The following is a 26,116-nucleotide window of genomic DNA, read 5'->3' as shown; positions in this document are numbered from 1 at the left end:
ACAATAAAAATCATATGCAATAAAAGGCTAGAGGAAAATAGAAAAAAAATTATTGGAAACTAAATAGTCTAATCCCAAAGAACTAATAGGTGAAACAACAAATCATATACACAATACCTTCTTCCAAGAGAATGACAATAATGAGACAACATACCAAAATTTGTGGGATCCAGCCAAAGTGATTATTAGGGAGGATTTTCTCTCTAGATGATTACTTGCATAAAATAAAGAGAAAATCAATGAATTAGGTTTACAACTAAAAAAAAAAGCTAGAAAAAGCACAAATTAAAAATCCTCAAATATGAAATTTAAAATTCTGAAAATAAAAGGGGAGATTAATGAAATTGAAAATAAGGAATCTATCTAATTAATAAATAAAACTTAAGAATTGGTGTTAGGAAAAAAAATCAACAAAATATTTAAACCTTTAGTTAAGTTTAGTTTAGTTTGATTAGAAAAAGGAAAGAAGAAAATCATATTGTTAGTCTCAAAAATGAAAAGGGAGAACTTTCCATCAATGAATTGGAAATTAGAGCAATAATTAGGAGTTATTTTGCCCAAGTATACGTCAATAAATTTTATAATCTAAGTGAAATGGAGGAATATCTACAAAAATATAGATTGCCCAGCTAAACAGAAAAGTAAATAAATTATTTAATAGGTCCCATTTTAGAAAAAGCAATAGAACAAGCTATCAATCGACTCCCTAAAAAAAAAAGGGGCAAATGGATTTACATGTGAATTCTACCAAACATCAATGCAATAATATGTAAACTATTTGAAAAAATAGGGAAAGAACTCCTACCAAATTATTTTTATGACACAGAACCAGGAGTTCATTGTACACAGTAATAGCAAGATTATACAATGACCAATTCTGATGTATATGACTTATCAACAATTAGATGAGTCAGGCCAGTTCCATCCTTGCCTATGTTGTAAAAACAAAACATTTCAATAAAGAGAGAAAAATAGAAAGGAAGAAAGAAAAAGAAAAAGAAAGAAAGAGAAGGAAAAAGAGAAAATTATTTTATGAATGGAAACATAGGCATAAAAATCAATAATGGTTGGAATTTTCCATTACCTTTTTTTTTTGGGGGGGGGGACAAGTCTTTTTTTTTTTCTTCCCCTATAACACTGCTATCTTTGAGATATCTTGTGAATCAGTACTTATATATCCTTACAACAACATGGCCTCCAACATGACCAACATGTATACATATTATAGTCTAGCTACTTTTTCCATCTTTGCTCTTTCTAAAGAGCTTGCTAGTTTGCATAGTGAATGGTGTCCTGTGCTGCCTGGAGTCAGAAAGAGCTGGATTAAGATTTTCCTGTATGTTTCTGGGCAAATAAATTCAATTAACCTTAGTTGTCTCAATTGTAAAACAGAGATAATAGCAATACTTAACCATCAGGGTTTGTAGGAAGGATCAAGTGGAAAAATATTTGTATTTATTACAGGGAGTAGTTACTTTATATACCTTTCTCAATGCCTTTTATAATTCCTCTATTAACACATCTATGACACTGGAGCTAGATTTCAAATGTGATTGTTCTGCTATTTTTTATAATCAAAGTAATGTACATATCTGTTCCTTTATTTGTTGCTATTGTTACATCATTAAATTTTCTTGATATGACTTCAGATATTTCATAAACCTTTATTTTCATCTGGTTTTTACTTTTTTCTACTCCTTTGTATTTTAAAACATGATAATGATCATAATATTCCACAATTCTTTTCTATAAGGTGTTATGAACAATTTTATGAGCTAATCAATGTTGCCTTATGTTTCTAATCTGTTCTGCAAGCATGTCAAATTGCTTAAGGTAGGTAAAATACTTTAGCTTTAGGAACTACTTTTAAGTTTCTAAGAGCTTTTCATTTCCTTATGGAAACTGTTTTATTGTACTTAAACTTCTAAAATTATTTAAATTGGTGTTAAAGTCTTTTTCTCCATATTTAATTTTTTGGATCAGCATTATATTTAAATAAAGCAGGTTTGTTATTTTGAATTTTAATTATAAATTCTCTCCCCCATTTTTTTTTCTAAATTTATTCTAATTCTTATCTTTGCTCTAAAAATGTCAGTAGTATGACTGTACTGAGACAGCTGATTTGGAAATTATTCACACATTAGTAATGGGTGGCACTTTTCTAATACAAGAGAATAAACATTTTAAAGGCCTTTTTAAAATGAAATCTGCCCTACTTAACTCCAAAAGAACATTGAGAATTATTCTGTTTTTTTAAATGAAGAGGCCACATCCATGATTACCTCTTTTATTTAATCTAGATTACAGATCTTCATTTCTTCCTCAGCTCTTATTCAGGTCATTCTATTTGAAACTTTTCTACCTAATTGGTTCATTATTTGACCACCAGGATTTCAAGGTTCTTGGTAGACAACAGTAAAGGTATCTTTCTTGATCAAGAAATTTCTAGATCAAGAAAAGAAGAGTAAAAAAAGGGGCAAAAATTGACTAAGGAGTTAACAGAGTAGGATATTATGGGAAAGACAAGTGATCCTTTGAACAAATGAAATTTGTACCCCAAGTAATTGCTTTAGTTTTGTGAATTTGCATTTCCCTGTTGCTAGTCTGCATAGTGAATGATGCCCTGGGCTACCTGGAGTCAGAAAGAGCTGAATTCAGATTTTTCTATATGTTTTTGCACAAATAACTTAAAATTCTGAAAAAAAAAGTCTATATTATGCTTTTTTGCTATGTAGCTGGCATAAGACAATGCAAATAGAGGCAAGTTTTCACATAATTTTATATACAATGTGGATAAAGAGCATATGAGTCTACCTGTTTTGCTTACCTGATGTGGATATTTATCTGATGGTGATTAATAAATGTCCTTAATTCTATACATAATATTCATTCAGAAGTAATTTCTGTTAAAATTAAAGATCAAAAATTCCAAACCAAACCAAAACAAAAAACACAATCTACCTCTAATACTGCTAACAACAAAATGAAAAACTTCTAACAGAATGACCCAATTGCTTTTGTGAACATACACAAGCATTTCAACTTTGAATATCAATTATTATATTCATAATATCAGGGGTCTTGCCTAGATAACTTCAAATTCCTTTTTCTACTCTAAAAATTTAACTCTAAAAAATGAAAAAGCAATTGTATTTAATCCTCCCACTTTAGTCTATTTAAGAATTGTAGTATGGATTTAAATTTCAAAATAATTCAATAGGATATATTGCTATAAAAGAATTATATCCAAAGATAATGCACATATTTAAAATTTAGTAATCCCTAATTAATAATTTAATCCAGATGTTTCATTTTTAATGATCTAGGGCCAACATCTACTTCTGGTGACAAAGAATAAGATATCCCTCCCCAAACAGCAACAAAAATGTTAAAATGAGGGTACAAAAATATTTACACTTTATTTGGAATTATGCAGTAATTTTTACTTGAAAGTATATTCATATTATGAGACTATCTGAAATGAGTTTGAATACAAAGTTTATCTTTCAGTATTAAGGATAAAAAGGAAAAAATGTGCCAAATTTCTATTCCAGAGTATTAACTAATATTTTAGAAGTTTTAACAAGTAAAACCCAAAGATATGAGAAAGAGAATATATTGTCCTTTGAAAGGATATTAAAAAAAAAAAAAAAAAAAAAAAAGAGTAATTTGGCCAGAGCCCCACATATTTTAGCAATAGCTGTAAGTATGTTGAACCACATCCAGAACTGACTTACAGGTTATGCAGCTGTGATTTTTTCCTGTCCCCATGCTAAGCAGAAAATGGAAATATATATTGATCAAACTACTGAGCACAGAAAAGACTGAAAAGCCTTCTGGCTGTGGAAATACTACAGGGAGTGCTCAAGGACTGGAAATTCCTTCTCATATGCCCTCGCCTTCGGGTGCTGAAAATTCTTAGGGTCATAGAATATTCTGTGAAGTTGCTATTTCTCTTGAGAATTTTTTTTTTAATGGCACAGTTTTGGAGCAGCAACATCATTTTGAAAATCTGTTTTGGCATGTATAGCATTATACAAAATGACATAATTATTCTAGAGAACACCTTGGAGTATCATCACAGGCAAGAATATAAATGGAATCCGGACAACAAATTAGACAATGTAATTTTTTCACAATCACATATTAACGAAATTTGGTAATAGCTAACTCATTTTTCTCCCTATGGGTTTTGTATTATTTAGCATAAATTTTTTCAAGATGCCCAAGTAGTATCAAAGCAAAAAGGCCCAACCAAGCTGTATGTCTAGATTCTCAATACATTCTAGGGTTGAATAAAACAGAGTCTCAGAATAAGTATTGTGCCATAAATGAAGCTCACATTCGAATAAGTTGCTCTTTATAAACTTGGCTGACTTTCTGCCAAGTAGATAGAATGCTCCCAAAGGAAAACCTGCATGTGGACACACATTCTTCTTAAGCTGTATCCAAGCTTTATGGAGCAGAGAAAAAGATAAAAAGACAAAGATTATAGCCAAAAAAAATTGCCACTTTGGAAATAAAGACAAAGCCCTGATCCCTTCCAAGCCCCTGAAGTGTCATTTGAGTCTTAATTGATCTGTGAATAATCCAACTAGTGGAACTAAATTCAGTCAATGCATGTAAATCTGCTTCAACTGGTAATGGGCTTTCTCCTCAAATCACTAGTTAATGCACTTGCATGCACTTACAATAGGTAAGCAATGCAATGTAGCTCAGCTATCATGGCTCCCCCATCATAGTAATGTAAGCTTTCCAACACATGGCACAGATCCTAGCATACAATAGAAACCTAATGTATGTTTATCAATGGACTGATTTATCCCAGCCTTAGAACTCACCATGGTTATAAATATTGATCCTATCAGTAATGTTCATTTTTTTTAAACAAAGGAGGAAGGGACACAAAGAGCTGGTCTTTTCATATACCTAGAAATCTTTTCCTCTTACATTCACACCTGGAGGTGGGAAAAACAAGCATATTACCCTTGGGATCTAGTATGGAATAGCTAAGAGTACAGAATTCTCATTAGCCACCAGGTTTATCTGTAAGCCTGAACTAGCCTTGCAGGGTTCACACAAATGAACCAATCTCTACACATGACCTTGAAAGTACTCTCAAAATTCTAGTGACTCCTTGGATGCCTCTTGGAATTTACCTGGGGTTTTAAAGATATAGAAGACTATTATACAATATTTAGGAAGCAACACTTATATACAGTGGAAAAAGCATCAGCTATAGAGCAGCCTCAGATGACCTTTGACAAGACCCATTTAACTTCCCTAGGATTGACTCTTCTCATCCATAAAGCGATGGGATTGAAGATAGCCTCCATGACCATTTTTGTTCTATAAGTCATGACTGTCATATGCCCATTATTAAAGAAGCTCATATCCTCGTTATTGATTCATATAATTTATATATTGTTTCATGATGCAAAAGTATATGATTATAAAATAATAGTTGTTGTATATGATTTTACAAAGATAATAGAACTTCCAGTTGCTTTGTCACTATAATAAAGATCAGAAAATTTCTCATTCCTTTTTCTGACACTCCATTTCACTTTAGTTTTTGATCAGGTATTGCTAATTCATCAAATAAACTTAAGATGGCAATTATTTTTTTTTCCATTTTCAAAGTCATTGAATGAGAATTCATTTCACCAACATCCATTTCAGCTCCCTGAGACTCAATAAGTAGGTAAAGGCAATCGGAAGTCTACAACTACTCCCAGGGGCATCTACTTTATGCTAACATTGTCTCATATATTCCTCTTTGACTCTGAGTATCCTTGTGCCTACTATGTCTCAACATTTCTAGGCACATCTAGACTTTCTGATGACTAAGATGGGGGGAAGTGTTTCTTATTCCTATTTTTTGGAACAGATATCACTTAGAAGGTTCACAGAACCTGAATTTTCCCAAAGGCATGTCTGATGTCCATTGCTGTTTGCCCTTCTTTCCCTTAGTCAGTATACTCAACTAATTTTAAATGGCCCACTCAAAAGTTACAATTAATAACTTTCTGTCATCTTTAATTTTTCCAGTTCTAGCCAATCCCCTTTCAGCCCCTTCCATTTCCTATACTTCTGTAGTAACTTAGAGGTCAAAGAAATTTCAGAGTAAGGAATTCAGGCAGTTTTTAAAAACAATGTGATTACATGTGAGCATCTACATTTCACTTTTCTTTCATGCTTTTTTTTTTATTGGCAGTTTTAAAACTCTGTGGAAAATCCCCTATTTGTAAGAGGAATGTGTATGGAGGAATGATTGATTGCAATTAGTAGCAAAATCCAGGTAATAATAAAATGTGGATACACATTCTTCTTAGGCTGTATCCAAGCTTTATGGAGCAGAGAAAAAAAAGATAAAACGACAAAGATTATAGCCCAAAATATCACCACTATGGAAGTAAAGGCAAAGCCTATATAGCAAGTATAAGGTACCTACTCCCGTTCTAGGCATTGTGCTAAACATTTGACAAATATCCTATTTAATCCCTCCAACTTCTCTACTACACAGGTGCTATTTATTTCCTTTTTTCTGACAATTGAAGAAACGGAGGCAAATAGTAGTTGGATAATTTGCCCAAGGTTATAAAGCTAGTAAATATTGGAGGCTATATTTGAACTCAGGTCTTTCTAACTGCTTTATTGTGTCACCTGAGTCAGATTATTCTCTAGACCATTTCCTATATATTCACTACTCTACAAAATTCTGAGAAATTGCATAGGTCCCATTCACCTTCTAGAAATGTAAATTAAGTTGATAGAGAAGGCATAAATTTGTGAAATTCATCTGCTGGTAGAATTTAAATTTATCATTATCCATGGTGGAGAAGAGAAGAAAAGGGTGACTGGAACTTTAAATAAGAAAGGAAACCTGTAAATGGACAAAGGATGAAAACAAACAAGCTGTGCTCACACTTATTTTTCAGAATTGTCAGATTTTGAGATGTTCAAGGGGAAAGAATAAAAGGAGGGAGAGAAGAGGGAGCAGAATTCTTTATTTGCTCTGTTGGAAACCCTTTGTGAACTTGCTATGCTCCCTGCTGTGCATCCTAAGAAGGGGACAAAGCTAACTGAGCATTACCTTGATGTTCACCTATCTGTACCAGAGATCACATACTCAGGACAGAAAATATTGCTGTAATGGGTAACTCTAAAATAAAATTAACTCATCTTCAGATTTTCAGGAGCTATAATTTTAAATAAAATTTATGGTATTGTGTTGTTTTCTGAGTATGTTAAATAGTTACAGAGGATTACATTTTGTTCAAGCATAAATTGCACTCAATCTTCTTTCTGCATTTACCTCATCAAAATCTTAAAGAGGGTATTCTTAAATTTTCACATTTGCCAAATTAGTCCATGCTGCCTCATTTTTGAGAAAATCACACTTATTGCTCACTCAACACAAGTTCATGATGTAGCAATCTATTGTTTGGTTGGATTTGAAAGAGCTTCAGTGTTACCAAGTAAATTGAATAAAATGAACATTTTCTCTAAACCAATTTCTCAGTTGTCAGCAACTCTGGATTATAATGTAGGAAAATGAAGAGGTTTAGGGAAATTTTAAAATAGGTTTCATGAAACATTTAAGAAAATGTTCATGAAAAAGACTTTCTCAATGTGCAAAGACTAGGAGATAAGTTTCTCATAGTACATTCATGCACATACACATACATTCATATATATGTTTAATATACTAAACATATTTATGTATTCTATGTATAATATACACATAGTAATCTTAAAGAATACAGAAATGTCTACAAATGTACCATTCCAATATGTAATTATATATATATATATATATATATATATATATATATATATATATATATATGTAATTTATTTGATCATCTTCTCTGAAATTTGTAATCTTAAAGAATATAAGTTGATTGGGGCACTGAGATGTTAAGTGATTGTTCAAAGGTTAATCAGACAGCATATATCACAAGCATGACTTAAATTTAGGCCATTTTGATTCCAAAGCCTACTCTCTAGATAATAAGATATATTTCTCATATATATTATATACACATAAGATAATTAAAATGTATCTATATGTATATTACAATTATATATTTCCATTAAAATATGTATACATATTTTATGATATTCACATAAATGTATACAAATCTATTCTTTGGTAAATATACATACTTAATATCTTGAAAGTAGAGAGAAAAAGAGAGAGGAGGGAGGGAGGAAGAGAGACAGACAGACAGACAGAACAGGGAAGGAGGAAAAGAAAAAGAGAAAGAGGGAGGGAGGAAGAGAGAAATAGCAAAAGAATTTGAGAGTGGGGAAATATTTCTGAGACTATGTATTTCATGGCATAATTGAAAAGAAATCCCTTTTATAATACATAACAAAATTATCTGCCCTTTAATTTGACTAATTGTAGGGATGGGAAACCCATTTCCTTCCAAGATAAACAATTTCATTTAGGAAAAGTTGGGATTATTAGAAAAAATATCTTATATTCAGCCCAAATTTGCCATTTGCACCCATCCTGATTTGGTTACTTAGGATCAATTAGAACAAGTCTTCTTCTTCTCTGACATAACAGCATTTCAAATATTTGAAGGTAGTCGTCATTCCCTAAAGAAGAGATGGTTTATTCAAGCTAATCATCCCCATTTCCTTCACGATCCACTTCAACAGGGGAGGAGATATAATTAAATTTTTATCTGAAAATTTATGCTAGAAGAGAAAGAAAATGAGGTATGGTCCAATATGTATCCTAGCTTTAAAGGGAATCAATTTAAAAGGGGTCAGGATAAGGTTGGTAATGATTCTATAGGGCAAATGTATATGGATAAATTAGTTCAGAGGGAGCAGTTCTCAAGAAAAACATTATCAAGGCATAAAGACCAGGAACGAGAAACTTGCACCAGAATTAATAATACTTAAGAAAGCCAGTGAGGAACTATAATATTTTTTTCCTTTTTTATTTCTTTTTACTGCAGAAAAGCATGCCCAATCCAATAATAAAGCAAGACAGCTGGAAGTCCATAGAGATAGGAAAGAGGGTCACCAGTTAAGCCAGTTAAAGTACAGATAAATAATGAAAACTAACATTTCCAGCTTGACTAAACAAAGTCCAATATCATGTGTACCTACTACGTTCTTTATCTGGAAGCAACAAGCTTGACCATCTTCCCTAAGAAATCTTGAAGGAAATCAGAATGCCATTAGAGGGATCTGCTCAAGAAACACCAAGTTGAGGAATTTGACAGTTCTGTGGAATTTTAATGACCACTGCAAAGTGGCAATGATCAGATTAGGCAACTGAGATTACCAGGTGCTTAGAATTCTGCCTAAAGAGCAACAATGAATCTCAAAGGTCCAAAACATCCTGTTCCCCCTGACATCAGTGAAGGAATCCAAAGGACCAAAAGCAAAGTCAAGGAAAGTATCATCCAACCTTCAGGAAATAAAACTTGACAGATTTGTTAAAAAAAAAAAAAAAAAAAGAAAGAAAGAAATCTCCCCACTACCACTGATGTTATTGTTTTGTAGTTCTAGAGATGCCCCAAAGAAGGAATAACTCTGACAACTATTAGAGACTCAAAGGAAAACATGGGTTTTTCACAAGAACATGAACACTTACAAGAAATGAAACAGATGTTTTTAAATGAAATAAAAACTTTAGAGGAAACAAGCGTACTCCCTGAAAACTATAATAAGCAAAAGAGAAACCAGTGCTTCCATAAGACAGCAAAAAATATGAGAATAAAACCAAAATATTGAGAAAAAATCTAAGATATCTGATGTTTAAAAAAAATCTGACAAGGAAAATATATCAAATAGAAGTACTTTTAAAAATCATTAAAAAGCTTTAAAAAAAAACAGAAAAGTCTAGACACTATAATTCAAGAAATACTAAGGAAAGTGTCCAGGAGCTCTCTTAGAACCAGAGAAGAAAGAAAGAAAGAAAATAACCACAAAACAAAAAATCCTAAGAATGGCACAGCTAAAATTCAGAATTCTGAGATCAAAAGGGAAAAAAAATACTACAAACATCTAATGACAAACAGTTCAAATACCATGGGCTCACATTCAGGATCACATGAGAGCAACTGCTTGCTACATAAGAAGAAATGTTGAGAGTACAATATTCTAGGGCAAAGTGATTAGGACAAGGGATTCTAGAATTATAATTGTTACATCATTAAACAGGAAAATGATGAGTTGAGTGAAAGTGAGAATGAGATATAGGAGTGGATCACAAAGAAGCCACTGAGAAAAACTGGTGAGTATCTGATACAGTATTTAAATGTGGGTTTTCTTGACAATAAGACTTGTATTCTGTCCATTATTACAGATTATCCTATCAAGGTATAGAAGAAAAGTTGTATCCACTAGAGAAGAGTGTGTAAAATATATGGTTTCGTCAAGAGAAACCAAAGTTTCCATTAAAGTAAGGAGGTAAAATAATGTCCCTACCAAAGTTCAGTGATATAAAGGGGACCTGTTTGTTGCTAATAAAGACAGAGTTTCAAAGTCATAATGGAATGAGCTAGCCAATGATGTGGGGAGAGATGCATTGATTAAAAATAGGCAGAAAATTTACAGGAATAAGCAGGATTGAGCTGCAAATATAAGGTATAGAGTTTTGTGGCATGCTTCATTTGAAATTGTAAAAAGCTTATGTTATAAAGGATTGCAGCATTACTCTTCCATAGAAATTAAGATAAAATTTTAAGATTTGATGATATACAAGTATAATCTATTCTGGATATTCTTTACCTCATTAATAAGGAACATGGACCTTAGGTATTCATTTGCTTGATGGTAAGACGCTATTTTCTCCCATGCAAAAAATAACATTATTCTATATTGTACTTAATGCATAGGATTTTGGTACCAAATGAAATAATGTATAGAATAGGTTCCATAGCTACCATTATTGGTTTTAGCATTGCTACTGCTTCAGAAATGACAAGGTAGAGGAAGAAGATATCACTGGATGATGAAGGGGATTTGCATAATATAAAGGAGATAGGGTGACCAGAGAGACTTGAAAATATGAGAAAAGATAATAGTCTGGGAATATTGCTGAAAGAAAGTATGCTAGAGGGATGAAGGGGAAAAGGACAGTGATTATGCAACTACATAGTGCTCTTCTGGCATTTGGTATTTGCAGTCACTGCTAGTTGTGCCCTGCAAATCCCAGTCTGTGTTTCAAGTATCCATGAGCTACAAAGAACTATGTATGCCTGGAGGCTAAGTCTCCATGATGAGTGACCATGTGGAGACTCTGTTATGTATGTATACCAGTGGGTGCTCTTGGGCAATGTATTGATTTTCTTTCTTCTGAATTCTTTTAAATTCCAGTGATTCCAAAAATAGTTTCTGCAGTAATAAAATAACATAATGCTGAAGGCTTTAATAGCTTTGATACCAGCTATAAATGTACGATGTTGGGAAGAGTTCTTGAGCTAAATATTTGTGGCAAGGCAACTATATTGGAAACCATTTAAGTGGAAGATATCATGTGGCCACAAGCTTCTCCTACAGATAGATAGTTAATATAAAGATCACAAATCTTTATGAAACTTTCCCAAGGTTTTGCCTTTTTTGGACTTAGGCAAGCTGAACCTTCCTGCTTCAGCTATTAATTCACTATGTATTATTAGGAGCATCTGAAACCTCTGTGTGCTCTAACTACCTCATTTATAAAATGAAGAAATTGGAAGGGATGACCTCTAAGTTTTTTCCAACTCTCAAAGTACACAATTCTATGATAATAATCATTTATATTAATTAAAATTTTTTAGTTGGCATCTATGTGGTGATCTTTATAAAGGAGGAATTATTCCCTAAAGATTGATTAACAAATCCATGTAAGCTGAGGGTGACTTTTCATTCCTATCTTACTGATTAAACATTACCTAAGCTCCTTGTTTTTCAACAAAGCTTAGAACATAAATAATTATTGAGAACAGTACAACATTTACAATTTCTAATAAGAGTCTGACTCTTCTGAATACACAAAAATCATGTAGGGTAGACTAATTGCTTTGAAGTACATCAAAGCTTTACCAAGGGGAAAACCATGAGCCTTGCTTAAACAAGAATTTAGACCCTAAGGGGATATATGAGATGGGTATTGTTTCTCTTTGAAAGTAGGAGGATTGCCAGCTCTCCTAAACTCATGCTTTGGGACCATTGACAAGATGTGCACACTTATAATCTTAACCTGTAGAGTAAACTTCATCCATGGATGGCAAAAATTATACTAAAATCTCAGATCACAGGAAATTTAGAGGGAGTACTATGTATATACAAAAACATATAAACAAGGCATATAGACAGGCAAACATATGTACACAAATGGATATTTGAATGTATATATTTATATGTGTAAATTAATGTACATGTATAATAATATGCCTATAAATGTACATATATGTATGAACACACATAAACATGCCAATATGCTGATGGAAATGATAGGTTTTCTATTTAACTCCATGCTACAGTCTATGAGATAAAAAAAAAAAAAAAAAAAAAAAAAAAAAAAAAAAAAAAAACATTCACTTGAGTTTTACTATGCAGAAATTTAGTCAAATTATTTTGAATCATTGTAGATCTTGGCAACATTCTTAACATGTTTTCATCTTAGCTTTTAGTATTTATTAGCTATGTGATTCTTGGACAAATCATTTGATCTCTGTGACCCTTAGTTTCTTCATTTGCAAAAAAAAAAAAAAGTTAGAGTTTAAAGTCTCTTCCAGCTCTAAAAGTTGACAAGGCTATGAGTCTACAAAATTGAAAACACAAAAAAATATTCTCCAAACTGCATTTACAATTCAAAAGAGATTAAATAACTTACCCAGAATCAAATAGCTATTAACTATATGAGGCCACATGTGAACTTAGGTTTAAAATCTAAGTTTTACCCTTAAAAATCTAGGCCTAACTCTCTATCTACTGTAGTTAACCTAGTTAAGATAATGATAGAGATGACAAAAATGAATATTAGATGATATAGAAATGGTATAGATATAGATGGCATAGATATATCTACACATATAATTGATATGTAGCTATAGATGTGAAATAGAGATAGAGATGGGATAAGCATGGAATAGATAGAAATAGAGACAGAAATCTCATACAGAAATTTCATATGCATAGTAACCTTGTCTGGAACTTGAACAGGATGGGCTGGATTAATTTTTTTTGAAAATCACATTATTCTTTTAGTGATCTCAGATTTCTACCTGAAACAAAACAATTTTTTTTTCATTTCCACAATAAATTTACCTGAGAAAGAAAAAAAAAATTTTAACATTTTTTTAAAAATTGAATTTTATATTCTTTTCCTCACTTTTGCCCTATATCAATCCAATAAGAAGGCACACAATATGTATGACATCATTTACACATGTAAAATTAAGTAAAACATATTTCTATATTACCTTTATTTCATGAAATAAAAAAAAAAAGAAAAGAAAGTGTGAAAATTATATTTTTGGACTCAGTTTACAAGTTCTCTTTCTAGAGATAGACTGCATGTTTTTATCATGAGTACTTTGGAATTCCTTGGTTCTTGATCACAGCAGCTAAATCATTCATAGTTCATCAATATTGATATTACTGTGTACAATGATTTTCTGTTCCTGATCACTTCCTTTTGTACCAGTACATATAGGCCTCTCATGTTTTTCTAAAATAGTCATCATTATTATTATTTTTAATATTTTTATTTTCCTCTGCTACATGTAGAACATTTTTACATATTTTTAAAAACATTGAGTTTGAAATGAAAAAAAAAAAGTCAAATGAAGGTGCCTAGCTGTACCTGATCTAAAACTTTATTATAAAGCAGCAATCACCAAAATCATGGTATTGGCTAAGAAACAGACTCGTTGATCAGTGGAAGAGATTAGGCTCGCAGGACAAAATAGTCAATAACTATAGCAATCTAGTGTTTAACAAACCCAAAGACACCAACTTTTGGGATAAGAGTGCACTATTTGACAAAAACTGCTGGGAAAATTGTAAATTAGTATGGCAGAAACAAACATTGACCCACACTTAATATTGTACCTCAATATAAGATCAAAATTGGTTCATGATCTAGGCATAAAGAATGAGATTATAAATAAATTAGAACATAGGATAGTTTACCTCTCAGACTTGTGGAAGAGGAATGAATTTGTGACCAAAGAAGAACTAGAGATCTTTACTGATCACAAAATAGAAAATTTTGATTATATTAAGTTAAAAAGCTTTTGTACAAATAAAACTAGTGCAGACAAGATTAGAAGGGAAGCAATAAACTGGGACAACATCTTTCCAGTTAAAGATTCTGATAAAGGCCTCATTTCCAAAATATATAGAAAATTGACTCAAATTTATAAGAAATTAAGCCATTCTCCAATTGATAAATAATCAAAGGATATGAAGACAGTTTTCAGATGATGAAATTGAAACTATTTCTATCCATATGAAAAGGTGTTCCAAATCATTATTGATCAGAGAAATGTAAATTAGGACAACTCTTGAAATACCACTACACACCTCTCAGATTGGTTAAGATGACAGGAAAATATAGTGAGGAATGTTAGAGAAGATGTGGGAAAATTGGGACACTGATGCTTTGTTAGTGGACTTGTGAATGGATCCACCTATTCTGGAGAGCAGTTTGGAACTATGGTTAAAAAAGTTATCAAACTGTTCATACCCTTTGATCCAGCAGTGCTACTACTGGGCTTATATCCCAAAGAGATCTTAAAGAAGGGAAAGGGACTTGTATGTGCAAAAATATTTGTGGCAGCCTTTTTGTAGTGACTAGAAACTGGAAATTGAATGGATGCCCATTGGAGAATGGCTGAATAAGTTATGGTATATGATTATGGAATATTATTGTTCTGTAAGATATGAACAGCAGGATGAATACAGAGAAGCTTGGAGAGACTTACATAAACTGCTGCTGAGTGAAATGAGAAGAACCAGGAGATCTTTATACACTTCAACAACAATACTGTATGAGGATCAATTCTGATGGAAATGGTTATCTTCAACAATGAGAGGATCCAAATCAGTTCCAATTAATCAGTAATGAACAGAACCAGCTACACCCAGTGAAAGAACACTGGGAAATGAGTGTGGACCACAAACCGGATTTATACTCTTTCTGTTATTGTTTGCCTGCATTTTTTCCCCCTCAGGTTATTTTTTACCTTCTTTCTGATTTTTCTTGTATAGCATGACAAGTGTATTTATTTATTTATTGTATTTAACACATTTAATATGTATGGGACTACCTGCCATCTAGGGGAGGGTGTGGAGGGAAGAAGAGGAAAAGCTGGAACAGAAGTTTTTGCAAGGGTCAATGTTGAAAAATTACCCCTGCATATGTTTTGTCAATAAAAAGCTGTAAAAGCATATACACACACACACACACACACACACACACACACACACACACACACACACACAAACACTGAGTTCAAGATTCTCTTTCTTCCTCCCCCTCAACCCGTTGAGAAGGCAGATCTGAAGTTATGCAAAACATTTCCAAAAAAAAAAGTAATGTTTGGGAAGAATACGTAGATCTCCCCCACCCTGCTGCCTGCTCCTTCAAAAAACAAAACTCTCAGGAAAAATAAAGTAAAAAAAAATAATGCTTTAAACTGAATTGATTTTTTTTTTTTTTTTTGCTCTGGATAGATTTGCTTTCAGAGTAGTCTTGGATCATTGTATTGCTGAGAATAGCAAAGTCAATCACATCTGATCACCCCACAACATTGCTATTACATTGTAAGTAGTACATTTCACTTTGCTTGATCTCATGGAGGACCCTGCTCATCATTTCTTAGAGAATGACATTTCATCATAATCACCTACCAAAATTGATTCAGCTATTCCACAATTGATTTCCTCAGCTCCCAATTTTTTTGCCATGACAAAAGTTCTGCAATAAATATTTTTGTACATATAAGATCTTTTCCTTCCTTTTTAAAAATCTCCTTTGAGTTCATGCCTAATAATGGTATTGTTAGGTCAAAGAATATGCATGATTTTATATCCTTTTCAGCATAGTTCATATCCTTCAATCATTTATCAAATGGATAATGGCTGTATATTTTATTTTTTATTATTTTTAATGAATTTGACTCAGCTCCCCGTACACTTGAGAAATGAGGACCTCATTAGAGAAACTTGCTTCAAAATTCTTTTCAAAATTATTAAATTAATTATTATTGAATTGAACTGTATTTCCCCCATTTATTATATTCCTTTTTCCCTTTCACCCTGTCCCTCCTCAAAAGTATTTTGGTTCTGACTACCCCTTTCTCAAATATGCCCTCTCTTCTATCACCCTCTTTCTTTTTTGTATCCCCTTCCCCTCTTGCTTTCTTCTGTACCCCATTCTGATGAGAGTAAGGTTCACTCACTCTCCATCCTCTCCCTCTCTTCCCCACTACCGAATAGCATTTTCTTGCCTCTTTTATAGCAGATAATTTATACCCTTGCACTTTTCTCTTTTCCTTTCTCCCAGTACAATTTTCTCCCACCTCTTAACTTCATTTTTAAAGATATTATTCAACTTATACTTGTGCCCTCTGTCTATAGATACTCCTTTTAACTGCCATAATGAGGAGAAAGTTCTTATAAGTTACAAGCAATATCTTTCCATTAACTTCATTAAGTGATTAAGATTAACTTGTCTCTTTTGATTTTCCTTTTCTGAATATCCCCCCTTATGTCACTTCTGAGTCCTATATTTGCAAGTCAAATTTTCCATTCAGCTTTGGTCTTTTCATCATAGATGTTTGAAAGTCCTTCATTTCATTGAATATACAACTTTTCCCCTGAAAGGATTATGTTTAGTTTTGCTCAATAGGTGATTCTTGGTTGTGATTCTAGCTTCATTGTTCTCTGGAACATCACAAACCTTCTGATCTTTTAATGTAGAAGTTGCTAAATCTTGTGTTATCCTGACTATGCTTAATAGTATATATTTTATCCTTGACTTGGGAGTTTTAGAGTTTATAATATTCCTGGGAATTTTAATTTTGGGATCTCAGGAGGTGCTTAGTGAATTCTTTCAATCTCTGTTTTACTCTGTGGTTCTAGAATTTCTAATCAGGACATTTTGATAACTTTTTGAAAGATGATTTCTAGGCTATTTTTTTGATCATGGCTTTCAGGTAGACCTCTCCTTGATCTATTTCCCAGTCAGGTGTTTGTACAATGATATATTTCACATTGTTTTCTATTTTTTCATTCTTTTAGTTTTATTTAATTGTTCTTGATTTCTTATAAAATTATTAGCTTCCATTTTCTCAATTCTAATTTTCAAAGAATTATTTTCTTGAGTGACTTTTGTATCTCCTTTCCATTGGCCAGTTTTGATTTTAAACATTCTTCTTAGCATTTTTTTTTAATTTCTTTTGGCAACACTCTCATTTCTCTTATTTTTTTTTCTACTTCTTTTACTTGATTTTCAGTCTATTTTGAGCTCTTTCAAAACCTGAGGCCAATTATAAGTTTTTTCTTGGAGTTGTTGGATGTAGGACCTTTGACTTTGTTATCTTCTTCTGAATCTGTGTTTTGATCTTCCTTGTTACCATATTAACTTTCTGTGGTCAGAACCTTTTTTTTTTTTTCCTGTAATTCACTCATTTTATTACCCTATTTCTTGGCCTTTAACTTTCTATTAAAATGGGGCTCTGTTTTCAGGGCAGAGGGTCCATTGTCACAAGATTCAGTTTTTTTGTGCAACTATTTTCAGAGATTTTCCTAGAGACCACACCACAAGTATTCTTTCCTGCTTTGGAACTGAGAGGAGGGTCCCTGCTCCACTACAGCTATAATATCTATTTTTTCTAAAGCTACAGAGTTCTCCTTAGTGATAGTAAAGAGACCTTTTTACCAGTTCAATTCCCTTGCCTTCTGTGGGCTGAGACCTGTTCAATGACTCCTGCCCAATTCATTGATTTCTCAAGGCCTTTCACTGTAGTGAAATAAACCTTTCCTGTTAAACTCCAAAGTCATCTTTGGTGTCTGTTGGCTGAGAGGTCTAAAAAACTGACAGTGCTGGCAATTGTTCAGAGGCCCCAAGTCCTGCTTTTGAGCTGGGGCTGTGCTGGCACAACCATCTCCAGGACTGTGTTCGACTTCCACTCTGGTGCAACAAACTTTTCCTGCTGACCTTCTTAATTTTTGTTAAATGGAAAATTGTTCCCCTAAATTATTTTGTGAGTTCTGAGTTCTAAAATTTGTTTCAAGTTCCCATATTGGTTCCATCATCCTCCATGATTTCAAATAGTACTGTACTCCTTCATCACAATTATATTCCCAAAACCTTTTCAACCATTCCCCAATTGACAGACAGCTCATCAATTTCCTATTCTTTGCCACCACAATGAGTGCTCTAAATATTTTTCTTCATATAGGTTCCTTTTTTCTCTTTCTTTGACCTATCTCACTGGGATAGAGACCTAGTAGTGGTATTTCTGAGTCAAAGAATATGCACAAATTTTTAGCTCTTTGGACATAATTCCAAATTATTTTACAGAATGACTAGATCAGTTCACAACTCCAAGATTCTATTAGTATATCTATCTTCCCTCTTCTCTTCCAGCATTTGTCATTTCTTATAGGTATAAGATGGAGCCTCAGAGTTTTTAATTTGCATTTCTCTAATCGTTAATTTATATAATATCTATAATAAGTATTATAATAAATGGCGAGCTTTTAGATCTATATGTAGAAAAACGTTTATAGTAGCACTTAGTAAAGAGAAAATCAGCATTTGGAGAACTAAATTTAGCTTTAATTTTTTTCTGAAAACTTCTTATTCACATCCTTTGACCACTTATCGATTGGGGAATGGTTCCCATTTTTTATAAATTTGACACAGTTTCATACATATATTTAAGAAATGAGGCCTTTTTCAGAGAAATTTAGCATGAAACCTTTTTGACGTTACTTTATCTATGTTACCTTTTGGCAAAATATTATTTTCCTGATTATCTCTTTAATTATATTTGTTTGCTTTTGTTTTGTCTGAGATTATGATTGTTGCCTTCACCTATTTTTATTCAGCTGAAGCATAATAGATTCTTCTCCAATCTCTATTCCCCTTTTAAAAATTTTTGTGTGTCTTTATGTTTTAAGAGTCTTTTATGAACAATATGTTTTTATGATTCTGGCTTCTAATCCATTCTGCTATTCAATTCAATTTTAGTAAAGTGAATTCATCTCATTCTCATTCAAAGATGTGTTTACTAAGTATATTTTTCTTTCCATTGCTATTTTTAAAAATATCAATATAATACTGGTAATATTGTATGAGTATAAGTAATTAATAACTTCAGTCTATCAAGAATTTTAAAAAATTAGTAACATTCAGAAGAAAATGTAAGAGTACAATGAAAGCAAACAATACATCAAAAGAAAAAAAGTGAAGGAAAAAATAAAAATAAATTACAGTAGCTAAAAGGTCTGAATTAAAAAATAATATGGGTTGATCATATTTAGAGTGAAGGATAATCAAGAGGTAATTCATTACAATGTCATGAAAATTTAAATAAAGCCCTTCACACATTGGGTGGATCCACTGTGGCAAGACATGGATGAAAATAACACAGGATGAATATGCACATATGGCTACAAAATCTGCATTACTGAGAGACATATCCATATCATTGACATTATAGATCTCCTTGAATACTTCTTTGATTCTTCAACTTTTAAAGGCATTGTGAAAACTTTTTAAAATATTTAATGAATTTTTAATTTAGCAAACCCCATCTAAAATGAATACTTCAACATTCACAATAGAATATAAAGAAATGCTTATACATTAAACTATGAATCTTTATTATATAAATCTTGCTTATTTTCAAAGTCCTCCTGCTTAATTGTGATTCTATACTTCTCTATTTTTTTCTATGTGCTTCAAGGAAATTTTTTTTTAATGATCTTTGAACTTTTTTATAGTAAGACTATCCTTAGATTTCTTCTCCTTCCTCACTCTCCACCAAAAAGAAAACTCCTTTATATCAAATATGTATAATTCTCATATCATCAGTATCCAAAAAATTATGGCTTATCCTGTAATTTGAGTGCATCAACTCTTTGTCAGGAGGTGGGTATTAACCTTCACCATTACTCTTCTGGATTCTGAATGATTGGTCATTACATTAATCAGCACTCCTAAATTTTTAAAAGATGATTATTTTTATAATGCTATTATATAAATTATTTACCCAAGTATAATGAAAGATCTGTTCTTCTGTTTGAATATCTCCAAGGCTGGGATCCCATAATTTCTAATTATTATGATTTTTTCCCCCTTGGAAGATTTCTTACTAATTTCCATACATTGCTCCTGGTTCTCTTTCTCTTTATGAAAGTTCTTCAAACATTTATCCCTTTTGATCCTTCTGCAGGCTAAACAGCACTTGTTCTTCAAAACAATCCTCATGTGACATGGATTCAAGGTCTTTATTACCTCAATTGCTAGTATAGAAAAAACAATATTGGGATTGAAGTCAAGAAATAACTGGGCTCAAATCTTCCCTTTTATAGTGAGCACAAGTTTACTCACAGACAAGTCATTTAGTCTCTCTTGAGTGCCATTTTCTATTTTCTAGTTGGCATAGTAGATAGATCACTGGACTGTATGTAATTCAGGGATACTTGAATTCAAATCCTGCTTCAAATACTTATTAGCTACATATGACCCTTGACACACATTTTTGCACTAGTTTGCTCAGCTGAAAAATGAAGAGATTGCTCTAAATCTATGGTGATGTGATTCTGTGCTCCTTCTATGGAAGCCATCTCATCAAACTCCCTGAATTTTAATGCCCAGAAATGAACATAATACTATAGCTGATAGTTGATGGAGAATAAAATAGGAAGAACCTATGCCTTTCTAAGTCAATCAAAAATTGTTTTTGGATGTTACATCATGTTACATATATTACTCAAACTGAGCTTGCAGTCTGTTAAAAACCACTGAATCTTTTTTTTTTCTTCTTCTTCTCATAAATGCTCCCCTCCCTAATAATGTCTCCTATTGATGAGATCAGGGGAGCAATTCCCAATTCAAAATAAACATGTGGCAGATTCATAATGGCCATTCTTTTTTGTCAAAAGGTAGTTTTATTTAGGAGAAGAGGATACAGACAAAATAAAAAAAGCACCAGAAGGGGTAAATATAAATAGATTTGGAAGAGCAATAAGGTGACAAAGGAAAGGAATTTTGAAGAATCCACTGAAGGAATAAACCATGAGGTATGAGTATATCATTAATTGGCAGGTTAACCAGTTAGCTAAAGTAAAGAAAAAGATACTGTTAAAAGTAAAACACTATAAGGAAGAAGGGAATACCTCATGAGCACATCTTTTGTGGTGGAAAAACAAACTTTGGGGTTTTTCAGGGAAGGAGGGACAGTACCAGGGAAGAATTTGGTAGCCTGGAGGGAGGGTTCAATGAGGAGTGAGACAGAATGCACCTTGCACAGCAGATCCCAGACCTGTCTAAATATATGCTAATCAATATCTCAAAGACTGTTTAAAGATGCCCAGAGATTGAAGGGATAAACAATGGAGACTGATAAAGAGTTCCATACTCATAATCAGTCTATTCAAATAGGATAGTCTGGGACTTGATTATGCCTGATAATAACTGGGTGGGCTTCTTCTTGATAGGAGAAAAGAATAAACTCAAAGGTCACATCACAATCATACTTGTGAATTAGATTTTTTTTTTTTTGGTGCCCAAGTGCAAAGTTTTGCATTTATCCATATTGAACATTATTTTTTTAGACTCAAGTTAGTGTTTTAGCCTGTCAAGTCCATTTGTATCTTAACTTTATTATTCATTGTATTAACTCTTTCTCTCTTCATTGTTCCCTCAGAACATACTGCTTTTCTGCTTTTATTTAAGAAGTCATTAAGAAAAGCATTAAATATACTTTAACATATTTAACACGTGTGGGACTACTTGCCATCTAGGAGAGGGGGTGGAGGAAAGGGGAAAAATTGAAACAAGTTTTTGCAAGGGTCAATGTTGAAAAATGCATGTGTTTTGTATATAAAAAGATATAATAAAAATGTAAAAAAAAAAGAAAGAAAGAAAGAAAAAGAAAAGAAAGCATTAAGAGGGACAAGAACAGTTTGTTGAAGTACTCCACTAAAGACTCCGTGCCAGATGGGCAATTAACCACTAACTACTACTCTTTGAATATGGTTATCTATCTAGTTAAGAATATTATCATTGTCTAATCCTTGGTCTCCATTATCCCCACAATAATAATATGATTTATTTCATCAAAAGCTTACATAAAATATATGTAATTTATATCAACAATATTTTGAATGAAATATCTTGCTTTGAAAGATTTTAAGATCCCCATCAGTAGAGTCCATTCAGAGAATGCTGTTTAATCAATTATTGTGGCTGTTGTGGAGAGGATTCATGCTTCAGGCTAACCTGACAGAACTTTAGGATTCTATCAGTTTAATGATATTGTTTATAAACTTAGTTTTATACTATAGGTGTTAGAAAGGTAATAATTGTATTGTTAGTTTTATTCAGCATTATATTCTAGTAAATATATGCTGATACATCTTAGAACCTTACTATGAAGTGTTAAAGAAATGGGAAGAAAACATGTATGATTTATATAAAAGTTAAATCTGTGTAAATGATTGTAATCAATTTATTTATTTCAATTTTACTAACCAATAATTTTCTTGGTTTAAGGCTAATCATGCTGCTCAGTCACTTTTACAATATGTACCCCCCTCAACAAAAAAACAACTCTCCTAAAATCACTTATTGTGGGAAGAAAACCATATTATTTTGTATGATGAAACAAAATTGACACAATTTTTATAGAGAACAGGTCAGACCTTTGAAATTTTCTTGTCATAGTATGCAATCTTTCAACAAATAGTCTCTTCAGGGTATCTTACTTTCAAGTTTTGAAATGTCTTATTGGATAACAATTTATTTTCTAAAACATCTGTTAAATACAGAGCATCTTTGGCTTTGTCCACAAACTCAGGAATAGAATGATTCTAAGAACACCATCATCTCTAATTTGGGGTCAAATTATTCTATTCAAGAACAAAATTTTAATTGGCAAGGACATGGAAAAATTATAATCATACTTCTGAACAGATGGGCAATGCTGATAGACTTGGCCAAAATTTATTTATATTTACTATGGTTCTCAGAACCTCTGATGCTAAATACAAAGCCAGTTTTAGGAATCTATAAGTTTCTGATTTAATAATATTTCATAAAATGTCTAACTCAACAACTTTTTTGGAAAACTGTTAAATTTGGACTTTAAAAAAACTTGAATAACTGGACCTTGTAATTGAATTGCTGAACAACCCATACAGTAAGGATTTCCTTTACCAATAAAGATAAGTATTTTCTCTTTAAGTTTGTTACTGTATTTCCTCCTTCAGTTTCAAAGTGGACCAATAAGATCATGATTGAGGTGAGATTACAGTGTAATCTCAGCTGTAGCTGATAAATTTGATCTGAGTTAGAAAGCTTCTACTTCAGTTCAGGGACAAATAATACATTAGAATATTTAAGATGCCGATGTCTCCGGATTTGCAACTCTTACCTTTCCTTTGTGTTACTGTGATTCTGCTTTGCTCATGAAGTACAGCACCTTTTTTGATGCAGGCACACCATGTGAGGTAATTCTATTCCAGAGTGTCTCCTGTCTCAAAGTTAATAATAAAGATTTTCAGAGAGACAGTGAGAATGCCTTAATAGTGCTTCTTATCACTTCCATGTGGTTTCTTGTTGTATAGTCTTTTATGTAAACTTGTCTCTTTTATTTGAAAGAATAATAAATAATACTACTGCATAACTGAGTGACAAATTCTGTGGCATTGATTATATTCATATGAACATCCATAGATGCAAATATAGGTTTCTATAGTCAGGGAAATGGAGTACCTACTTCCTAAATGGAGGAAGAAGGATTTGATCTAAGTATTGAAATAAGAAATAGCAGATAGATATGAATTAGAAATAAAAGGAAGGATGAAGTGGTAAAATGAGTACAAATGTTCTGCTACTACTGGAAAATCAATATATAAGCTTATGCACTACTGATATAGATACAATCATTTTAATATACAAAGTCTGTTTTTTTAAATTTTTACTTTTCATCAATTCTTATGGCACATCTGAGCATTTTTTTAATGCTATTAACATTAGGCAAGGTTAAACAACATTATTGTTTAATACTCCCTGTTATTGACTAAGGAGAAAAAATACATAATTTATTGGAAATTAATATGGATATTGGCAGGGAAGTGCTAGAACCATCTCATATGCAATAGAGTCAACTGTTAAATTTTCAATGTGAACAATTATTCATTGAAAGTTGAGAAATTCTACAAATTTAATCTTGTTTTTTTTTTTCTAGGCTTAAGAAAATGATGGAGAAAATGTTAAAATGTAGATTAAACTTTAAAATATACTTTTTTGCACTTGTTTCATAAACCTAGTTTTTAAATAGGTACTATATTGGTTATTAGCCAATAGTCATTGTCATCTTAAGGATAAAATCATAAGGAAATGGGTATTGACAAAAAAGGATGAATATTCCATAACAGAATTGTTGTAAAAAAGGTCTTTAAACTATATAATGGTTTATACTTTCTGGTATTACCTACAAAATAAATTAGCACAAGTAGTAGTCATTTCAGTTCAGTTCAATTACTATTTATTAATCATCTACTGTAAGATCTTTATTTTTTATCCTTTATTTCCCTTCTCAATTAAGTGATAAACAACTACTATATTACTATTATATTCTAGACATTGTATTTGGTGATAAAAGTAAAACAAATATATTCTCTGCCTTCAATAGACTTACACTTTACTGGGGAGAAACAATATTATACAAATAAATATATATCTGAAATATTTTAATGGAGGGAAGAAAATACTAAAAATTAGGGAAATCTGGAGGCATTTAAAGCCTGATAAAGAGTTTAGATATGAGATTGATGCCAGGGAACCAAAATGATGCCGTTAGTGGCAGTGCAGAGTTGTAGGAATCCCCTCTGGTTGGAGAGATGCCCAGGTCCAATGTGAAAGATGACGAACCCATGGCAAAAGAAAGTTTTATTGTTCACTAAGATGTTCTCTCTCTTGGTAAGCAAATCTTTTAATGAAGAAATTTGCAACGAATGTGTAAACAGAAACCTATTTTGTGAGCAAATCTTGGTTGGGGGCTGGAGGCAGTTTGAACTGATTATCAGACCAAGATCTCCAATTGAATCATTTTGAGAGCTTTTTTTTCTCAGTCTCTGGAATTTCCTGAAGAGGGTCCAAGACACCCCAAAGATCAATGGAGGGTGATTTTACCAAGATCTCCAATTGATCCACACCACTTAACTTAGAAAAGTCTTGTCTAGGAAAGTATGCTTTTTTCCCAGACTTTTTGGAGTCTGGGATCTTGAATCTAGTTTCAGGGTTCATTCCTGTCAAGATGAGGAAAGCTCTTTGGTAAATACAGGAAAAACCTCTGAAAATTCTAGAAGGTGAAAGATAAAACATCATTTAGGCCAGGCTAATAGGGCAGGATCATATAATTTCTGAATGAGAAAGTATTGTGTAATCAATCTGGAAAGACAGGTTGGAGACACATTTGAAAGGATTTTTATTGCTAAAGAAGTTTTAGGTTGTCATAGTGGCCATAGGGAGCCATAGAAGCTTTGTTAGCAGACAAATGGCAGATAGTCTGCTATTATTTGAAATACAGCTATTGCTATATGAATGGCAATTTGGCTGCTTTGGGCATGATATACTGGAAAGAGGGAGAAGCTAGAATCAAAAAGACTGATTAAGAAGCTATTGTAATGTTTGGGTAGCAAGTGATAAGGGCTTGAGTGACTGATCTTAAAAGTACTATTCAAAACTTTCTAAATTATAATTCTCTTACAACTGTAATTTAATGATTTCAGACTCTACTTATCTCTCCTTCAGGTGGCTACAGAAAAATAAAATATCCACCTCAGTAAACTTTAGTGTGAAAGAATGAAATCACTGATATCATTTTATGATATCAGATTTTTAAAAAAA

At 32.2% G+C, this 26,116-nt stretch overlaps 1 long non-coding RNA gene across 4 annotated transcripts in view; it reads left to right on the top strand.

Annotated features, from left to right (window-relative positions):
- The first annotated feature begins 10,200 nt into the window (after window positions 1-10,200).
- Window positions 10,201-26,116, top strand: part of LOC141564915 (uncharacterized) — a 247,167-nt gene continuing 231,251 nt past the window's right edge. For all 4 annotated transcript variants that reach the window (XR_012488799.1, XR_012488801.1, XR_012488798.1 and 1 more), the window contains exon 1: window positions 10,201-10,267. This is a non-coding gene — a long non-coding RNA (uncharacterized LOC141564915). The remainder of the gene's footprint in view (window positions 10,268-26,116) is intronic.

The sequence above is a fragment of the Sminthopsis crassicaudata genome, chromosome 3, assembly GCF_048593235.1.
Source record: "Sminthopsis crassicaudata isolate SCR6 chromosome 3, ASM4859323v1, whole genome shotgun sequence".
NCBI lineage: Eukaryota > Metazoa > Chordata > Mammalia > Dasyuromorphia > Dasyuridae > Sminthopsis > Sminthopsis crassicaudata.
This window is presented reverse-complemented; position numbering and strand designations above follow the sequence as displayed.